Source organism: Solanum pennellii, chromosome 10 (genome assembly GCF_001406875.1).
Source record: "Solanum pennellii chromosome 10, SPENNV200".
Taxonomy (NCBI): Eukaryota; Viridiplantae; Streptophyta; class Magnoliopsida; order Solanales; family Solanaceae; genus Solanum; species Solanum pennellii.
Genome location: NC_028646.1, coordinates 51,164,515 through 51,174,021, shown reverse-complemented (window position 1 = coordinate 51,174,021; position 9,507 = coordinate 51,164,515). Strand labels below are relative to the sequence as shown.

Here is a 9,507-nt window from a genome sequence, read left to right as displayed (position 1 = left end):
AGAGTTGAAGTGTTTTGCAACGGGAGCTTACGACGGCTCGTCGTGGATGTGACGGCACGTCCTGCAGGTCCGTCGCCGATTACAGAGAGTCGATTTTCAGTACCCAATTTCAGAATTCTAAGTATGCTGAAACGAGACATCTGTGACGGGCCGTCGTGCCTATGACGGTCCGTCGTGATGTCCGTACTCTCAGCCAGTTTTTCCAGAAATAAATCTGCTGCTCGAAACGACTAAACAGGTCGTTACAATGCATGACCCGTCCCAATCAATGACAATTAGCCGTTGGAGGTAGGGGTTGATCATCGTGTGGTAGCGTTAGAATTACTCTTCTCGAGAATGAAATCAAATATATCTTGAGGGGCGATGGTAAAGTTTGTTGTTCCTTACAACTTCCTAAATGTGATGCTTACTCCTTGGGCGACTGCGCACACGGGAGTCGTTGGGGCATTAACAATCTTTATGTGGGTGTTTCTTGACACATAGTTCAGCCCCAACTGCTCTGTTGTTGTCTTGGTCATGATGTTTGCTTCGGCCCCGGAGTCTACCATGGCACGAGCTAGTCGTCCATTAATGGAGATGTATACATACTGTGTGTTCAAGTCTCCCAGCTTCTTTGCCAGATAGGCTATCGCGAAGCATTGTCCCACCATTCCCAATTGAATTGTGCCCGCATCGTGCCCCTGCTCTTGTGCGTCCTTATCCTTCCTTTCTCGTAGGATGGAACCAAGGTTCATCTCAGGGCACCTGTCATAGCCATATGGTCCACCACATATGTATCAAACATCTCCTTTGTTGGTCTGCGCCCGCTTTTCAATGTAATTATGGCACACGAATCGCTTACTGTCCGACTTGTGGGGGTCGTGTTGCTTGGGTTAATCCTGCAACTCCTTGCCTCGGCTACGATCTCCCCTACCTTTGGCATGAATACTTCTTACATCTGTGCCCTTTGCCTTGTCATGTCGTTCATGTTTGAAGTCTATCAAGGACTCGGGTTATGCGATGGTTTCATCTATGGTCTTGACAGGTCGCCGCTCCAAATCTATCTTGGCCCAATTTGGCAGTCCGTCATTGAAGTGGAACAACATGTCCTCGTCTGTGTGGTTTGGAATTTTAAGCGTTAGAGTTTTGAACTCCTTCACGTATGCCCAAGTGCTTCCTATTTGCTTCAATTCTCGAAACTTGCACTTTACCTCGTTCATGACGTTGTTAGGGAAGAAGGATTTCTTGAATTCTTTAAGGAATTTCTCCCACGTTTTGACGGTGCACGTCCCCTTCCCAGTCTCAGCCTGGTTGCGTCTCCACCATAGAATAGCAATCTCGAATAGATACAACACATCATTGTTGATCTTATTCTCGTCGCTTCTCACCAGACTACAGTTGAAGTAATTCCTCAAGAGTCATAGAAAATTTTCCACCTCTTACGAGTCATGGATGACCTTGAATATAGGTGGTTTGGAAGCCTCGACCCTTGCCTCCCCATCACGACCGGGTGATGTAGATCCTCCAACCTCCACGCCATCCTTGAGTATTTTCACTTTGACCTTCAGCGTTTCGATCGTGCTAAGCGCGTCCATAAGCGGACACTCCAAGTAAGTGATGGCCTCCTTTATCTCGAACAGATCCTTCATGCGACCATCCAACTCCTTACGGATGTTCTCGGTATCCTCAAAGGTCTTAAACTTGTCGTCGGCCACTTTCATGCACCGGCCTAATATATCCACGCCCTGCCTTGCCAGTTCCACCCGTGCGACCCATTCTTCTCCAACGGTGACGTCTATGGAGTCTTCGCCCAATTCATCGTCACTTGCTTCGGTAGTCGAGGGTTTGTGAGATGTTAGTGCCTCGCTATGTGTGGGATTCGGCAGCATGTCTTCATTACCCTTTTGATGTTTCTTCCCCTTTCGCTTCTCTTCCATTTCCCCTACAAACTTTAGTATTTACCTCTCCTCCGGTTTCCAATCTTTTAGTATCAAACCGGCTCTAGTACCGCATATTCATGGACTTAGAGTATTTGCTAAGTTTCTGTGCGGCCCTCGACAACTTACTCACTAATCTTTCAAGGCTTGTAAGATCAAGGAAGCCTTTAAGACTTGGAACACTAAGAGAATGCTTGAAAAGTACTTAGAGAGAACAAAAAAGAGCTATTGAAAAAGGCTTTTTATTATGCTTGGAGAATGCTTTAGAAATTTCTTGGTGCCTTGGCAAATGAGGGGCACTTCTATTAATACTACTTCCTAAGGACTGAAGTGCAATTAATATTTACTTGGCAAGTCCCTAAAATATTTACACTTTGGTTCCCTTTCTAGAGAATTCTACAATGTTTTGGGACCTTCCCTAGACTTCTTGTATATTTCAAAAGGTTCCAGAGTCCTCCGTACAACTCTAGAACGTTCTCCCCGCTATACGGACGCAGAATAAGGCTTGAATAATGGCGGGACGTCATTAAATGCTTTTATAAGCAACTTCTACTGGTATCTTGTGCTACCCAACGACCTTCTCTAAATTCAATGATTATGAGAAATAGACATGTCATGAATACAAGTAAGCAAGTTCAATTGATTGAGCATGTGACCAGGCAAGAATATTAGCTAATAGAATGCATTGTGTAATGTATGTCTTGGTGGATAAAAATTCGCCAGCCTTTGTACCAGGTATATTAAATTGTATTTTCAATATTACTTAATTAGCGTGAATAAATTTTTTTCAAGAAACCTTCAATTGGATATATATGTAATTGGTAGTGGACGCATACATTCTATCATCTATTGTTTCCATGTACCTCTTGACACATCTAGTATAGCATAAAAAAGGGCCAAGGCATAAGTATAATATGACTAAAATCTCTAATACACATTTTAACTAAACTAAGGACTCGAACTCATTTTTATTGTATTTTTAGTCACCTTCTGGTGTAACACTGCACGACTCCACATAGTTTAGGTGTGTGGGAGATGTTTGGGTACCACATAATCCAAAAAGTATACACAAATATATAAAAAATTGATCGAGAGGGTAATAAGGCCTTATTAATTAATGTGTCTCTGAAATTTTATCATAATCTAGGGGATAGTTGTATCATATCCCTAAAAGACAATTTGTACATCCTCTAATAGCAACATTTAATAACATTCTTACTCAAAATTAGATTCTTGTGCCGACAGGGAGTACCCAATGCATCTGCTATCCTTGTACGCAGCTTTAAAAATAATAATCTTGAAGAAAGGAGACGTTTTCCCATCACATGTTTTCTCAATGCAGTTAAAATAACTGACTTTCTATATAATGTATCATCAATGACAAAATAACTAAGTGTCTCAATTGAAAGTTTGTATGTTTACCCACTTAATGCAATAAATATAAATATTTTATTTTTTATGTCAATCAATATAATATATAACCAAAAGAAAGTAAGTAAATTTATTAATTAATTAAAATAAATATTTACCTTCTGATAAAAATATTATTGAAATAGGTGGTGAGATGATCAATCAACTTTTTGATTTAATAAACGGACTATTTGCGTCCATTAATTAGCCCTTTGCATAGTACTTTATTTCTAAAAAACATACAGTAAACAGACAAGTTGGGTAAATTAATTAGAGTGAGAGAAGGCGAGGAAATAAAGTATACTCGTTGCTTCCTTGAAAATAAGGATATAGAAAATATAACAACTTTTTTGCCACCTCAAGATACAAGAACATTACTCTATCATTTTGACTAATGTAGCAACATACATTTGCCCAACTATGGCAGTTTTTATATCTTTATCATACTTTGTTTTGATAATCCCCTTTGTCACTTTGCTCTCCATCAATTTTGATAGTTTTAATCCCAATGATGAGAATATAACATATGAAGCAGATGCTTATTCAGAAAACGGTGTAATTCAGCTAACCAAAAACAATTCAGAGTTCAGCATAGGCTGAGCTACATATTCAAAACACTCCATATTTATGAAAAGGCCTCATGAAATGTCAAAGATTTCTCTACGCACTTCTCCTTCAGAATAAATTCTCAGGGCATAAACAAATATGCTGATGGTCTTACCTTTTCCCTTGCCCCTGCAGGTTCACTAATTCCTAATAAACTCTTTGCTGCAGGAGAGGGACTTGGCCTTGCAAGTGATGATAGACAATATTCATGAGAAAATAACCATTTTGTTGCTGTCTAATTTGACATCTTTTGGAACTCTTATGATCCACGGGGTGATCATATGGGTATCGATATAAACTCCATGCAATATGTTGCTAATGTGACTTGGTTCAGTGGCACTCCCAATTGTACGAGAACTGATGCCTTGATTACTTATAATTCAATCTCAAAAAATCATACTGTTGTCTTTACTGGTTTCAAACCACAAGGGAATACCATTGTCAATATCCAGCAGAACCTATCTTACAATCTTGATTTGAAGGCATATTTGCCACAGTGGGTCCATTTTGACTTCTCAGGTGCAACATGAACCTTCTAAACCATACATACTATGTATTCTTGGAATTTTACTTATTCTTTAAACTATAATGGCAATATAACTGATCCAGATGTACCTCTACCAAGACCTGTGCTAAATACAGATGCATGTACCTCTACCAATCCCTGTGCTAAATCCAGATGTACCCATACCAAGCCATATGCCAGAGGATACTTCAAGCAAAAATAAGTTAGAACTAGTGAATTATATTGATTTTTGGTAGTTGTGTTTCGATAGTAGTATCTATTTTTATATTGTTTGCTTTTTGGATAAAGAGGAAGGTGAGAGAAGATGAAGATGAAGATGATATTATTGATGGTTCCATGACTAATGAATTTGTAAGAAGCCCAGGACCAAAGAAGTTTTTGTACAGTGAGTTGGTTAGATGAACAAATAACTTTTCGCGGGAAGAGATGCTTTGCCAGGGTGGGTTTGGATTTGTTTAGAAAGGAAATCTCAAGGAATCCAACTCCTATATTGCTTTTAAGTGTATTTCAAGGGAGTCAAAGCAAGGAATAAAAGAGTATGCATCAAAAGTTAGTATTATAAGTCGATTAAGACATAAACATTTGGTGCAACTCATTTGTTGGTGCCATAAACAAAGAGAACTTCTACTTCTCTATGAGTTGATGCCTGATGGAAGCTTAGATTACCATCTTTTCAAGGGAAAAAGCCATTTGACATGGCCAATAAGATTCAATATTTCACATGGTTGGCCTAAACATTGTTTTATCTACATGAAGAATGGTAATAACTCTTTTTTATGTTGGATTCCAATTTCAATGCCAAACATGGGGTTTTTTGGTTTAGCTAGGCTAGTTGAAAATGACAAGGGATCTGAAACAACAGTTATGGCAGGCACGATGGCTTACATGGCTTACATGGCTCCTGAATGTGTCACCACTGGCAAAGCTAACAAGGAAATAGACGTCTATAGCATTGGCGTTGTCGCGTTAGAAATACCTTGTGGAAGGAAACCTATTGATCCTAAAGCTGAGGAGCATCAAGTAAATATTGTAGATTGGGTTTGGAGACTTTTTATGAGATGGGAAATCATAGTGAAGCAGTTGATCCTAGACTCTCGTCAAAGTTCAATGAGGAGTAGGTGGAGCATTTACTTATTGTTGGTTTATGTTTAGGCTTAATTTGGAAGCTCCATTGCCCACACACTCTCCACACAAGCCTGTGCCGACACATTGTAGTACGTCACAATATGTACCAACTACTTCGTTTGCATCACCATACGACTCCATTGGTCCTCGCATTTCTGAAGTACACTCTTCAGGGAGTAGAGACCATACTGGTTCTTCAAATATAAAAAAGCTTCTGCAGCATCATTGCCTTCCGCAATGCTTTTGTACACACGTTGAAATTTTGGTTTATACAAAAATTATTCTGCATTCAACCTTTCAATTGCTATGTCTACCTTTTGCTCTTTGTGTTGTTTATGAGTTCTATTGTTATGAAGATGGTTTAATGTTTTGAGTCCATCCCATAAATTTTGGTAAACTTTTGTTATTCAATTGCTATAAGTAATTGTTAAAAGGAATAGTAATTAGAGTTGAAAAAAAATGAATTGGTATTTGACAAATTGGTAAGATTTGCAACCTTTTTTTTTTACTTTTATATATTTACATGTGTCATTAGTGACATAGGAATGGTTTTCTCCTTCTATAAATAGAGCATTCTTTGTCAATTTTAGAACATACTAAGTTAGTGAAACAAACCATTTTGAGAGCAAAGTTAGGTATTCCATAGCCTATATAATTAAAAAAATAGTATGCGAAGAAAATTTAGAGTGTGAGCGATATTTTAGTAAGGTAGAAAACAAAAGAGTGTTGTTCCTTTTGAGTATATAGTAGTCATTTTTGAGTATTGTATTCGTGATTGCACAGTGTAAAATTCCTTCATATAGTGATATTAGTTCTTTCTCTCGGCTCATGGTTTTTTCCTTATTTAGAAAAGTTTCCACGTAAAATTCTTGGTGTCATTATTTTCCCATTATATTTTCATTATTTTTACCATATATATTTTTGTACTTGTCCGCGTTTTCCCAACAAACTGGTAACAGAGCAAAGGTTATGTCTAAGTATGCTCTATGGTTGCAGCACAGTCTGAACTCCATATCAGAAAGGATTTACTTTGATATGCGATACCTATATTTTTAGGGAAAACGATTGAAGACAACACAAGTAGAATGGTTCCTTTGAATGCTTTTATTGATGTCATTTGGAAGGGGAAAATGGAAGAACATCTTTATGACAAGAACTTCTACAAACCAGTATTTACCACTGTAAAGCTTGATAATAAAACAAATGAAGAGTGGAATATGTTGAACATACATGTTTTTGGATTCATTAGGCAATGGGTTGACGATAATGTGTTAAACCATATTTCTTGAGAGACACATGCTAAATCCTATGGGAGCATCTTGAAAGTTTGTATGATCAGAAGACTGGAAATACCAAAATGTTCTTAATAAAGTAGATGTTCAATTTAAAGTATCATGATGGTCCTATGATGACAGACCATCTTTATAATTTTCAGGGATCATGAATCAATTATCAGCTATGGGCATAAAATTTGATGAAGAAATTCAAGGCTTGCTTCTACCTTGTTCCCTACAACACTCTTGGAAAAATTTTAAACTTCATTGTCAATGGTATGATCTCTATGGATTCCGCCAAGAGTAGTGTCTTGAACGAAGAGATGAGAAGAAAAACTCAAGGTTCTTCTTCGTTAGATGTCCTGATAACTGTCCCCATGGGGAGAAACAAAGATTGCGATTCTCAGTATAGAGAACAAGGGGTTAATCCAGAGGCAGACTTAAGGATATTGAGTGCTATCATTGTGGCATGAAAGGGCACACAAATAAATTCTGCAGGAAGTTGAAGAAGGAAAACAAAAACAAAGGGAAACTAAAGAAGATGGCAACGAAAATTGCCTAGCCACCGTTACCACCGAAGATATTGTTACTGTTCTTGATGCGGATATATGAAAAATATTTCTTGTGATGAGTCAAGCTGAGTTGTGGACACTGGTGACACATATCATGTGACATTAAGGAAGGATTTTTTCTATTCCTACACTCATGGTAATTTTGGCACCTTGAGTTTGGTTAATGCGACTGTTTCTAGGGTGGTTAGTAGTGGTACAATTTGTTTGGAAAGTAGTGTTGGAACTAAACTAGTTTTGAACAATGTGAAACATGCTCCTGATGTTCGTCTGCACCTAATTTCGGTTGGTGTTTTAGATTATGAATGATATATGAGTACAAACGGTGATGGAAAATTAATGCTCGTTAAGGGTTCCTTTGCTGTGGCTCGTGATAACAAACGTCGTGGTCTATACTTGAATACGACCTCTTCTTATGTTGATATGGTGAATGTGTTGAGAATGATAGCTCTTCAACGTTTTGGCACAAGAGACTTAGTCACATCAAAGAGAAAGAACTTAATGTTCTAGCAAAAAAGAAGTTTTTTTCAAATTGCAAAAGTGCTAAATTAGAAATGTTTGAGCACTGATTGGCTGGTAAGCAAAATAGAGTTTCCTTTAAGTATTACCTTCCTTCGAGAATGACTGAGTTGCTTGAGTTGGTGCAGTTTGATTTTTATAGACCAATGAAGACAAACACATTGGGTGGTGCACTCTACTTTATCACTTTCATTGATGATTGCTTGACAAAACATTGGGTCTATGTCTTGAAGACTAAAGACCAAGTGTTAGGTGTGTTGAAGTGTTGCAGTCTTTAGTTGAAAGAGAATCTTGAAAGAAACTGAAATGTATTCGTACTAATAATGGTGGTGAATATTGTGGACCATTTGACGAATACAGCAAGCATCAAGATGTTAGACACCTGAAGACTCTTCCCAAGAATCCTCAATTTGGGGTGAGGATTTATTGACCATTGCAAATGTTATTAATTTATCTCGTGTTATTGATTTGGAAAGTGATGTACCAAATAGTGTTTTGTACCGAAATGATGTTTCCTATGATCTCTTATTTGGTTGCAAAACTTTTGTACATGTGCCAAAATATGAGAGGTCAAATTTAGATGTCAAAAAAAGACAGTGCATCTTCATTCAATATGGACTTGATGAATTGGGTTAGAGGCTATAATCCAATCTAAAAGAAAATTGTGAGAAGCCGTGATATTATTTTCACGGAGAATCAAAAAATTGAAGATATTGACAAAGCGGAGAATCTAGAATCTTCAAGTTTTGATGGTATAGTTCATTAAGTTGAAGTTCCTCACACATGTGCGTATGATGTTGTTAGGATTGATAACCAGGGTGACGCTCAGAATCATGTATCGAATCAACATGTCGATGTTGATAATAATAATGATTGTTATTGATGATCATGTTGCTCATGAAGTCTTGGACGAATTAAATATTTCATTTCGGAGGTCCACAAGACAACGATTTCCTTCCTCCCAGTATTCACCCAATGAGTATGTGTTACTCACTGACAGGGGGGGGGGGAACTTGAATGTTATGAGGAGGCCATGGAAGATGAGCACAAGGATCAATTGATTGAAGCCATGCAAGATGACATGAAGTCTCTGCATGAGAACCACACTTATGAGTTGGTAAAATTGCTTAAGGGAATGAGAGCGTTGAAGAACAAGCGGGTGTTCAAATTTAAAGTTGTAGAACACAACTTCAAGCCCAGGTACAAAGCTTGATTTGTTTTTAAGGGATTTTTTCAAAGGAAGGGTATTGACTTTAACCAAATTTTTTCTTCTATTGTGTAAATGTCCTCGATTCGTAAAATTCTAGGTTTGGTTGCTAGTCTTAATTTAGAGATTGAGCAAATGGATGTGAAGACGACTTTCCTTCATGGTGATCTAGAAGAAGAGATTTATATGAAACAACCTGAGGGATTCAAAGTAGAATGTAAAGAAAATTCTGTGTGGAAACTCAAAAATATTCTTTATGGCCTAAAACAAGCTTCCAAACAGTGTAACAAGAAGTTTGAATGTGTTATAGGGGACACTTCTTCAGATCATTGCGTACTTGTACAATCAATTTCTG

At 37.7% G+C, this 9,507-nt stretch overlaps 1 pseudogene; it reads left to right on the top strand.

Annotated features, from left to right (window-relative positions):
* Positions 1 to 3,746: 3,746 nt before the first annotated feature.
* LOC107001342 lies at positions 3,747 to 5,841 on the top strand (annotated as a pseudogene).
* Positions 5,842 to 9,507: the final 3,666 nt, after the last annotated feature.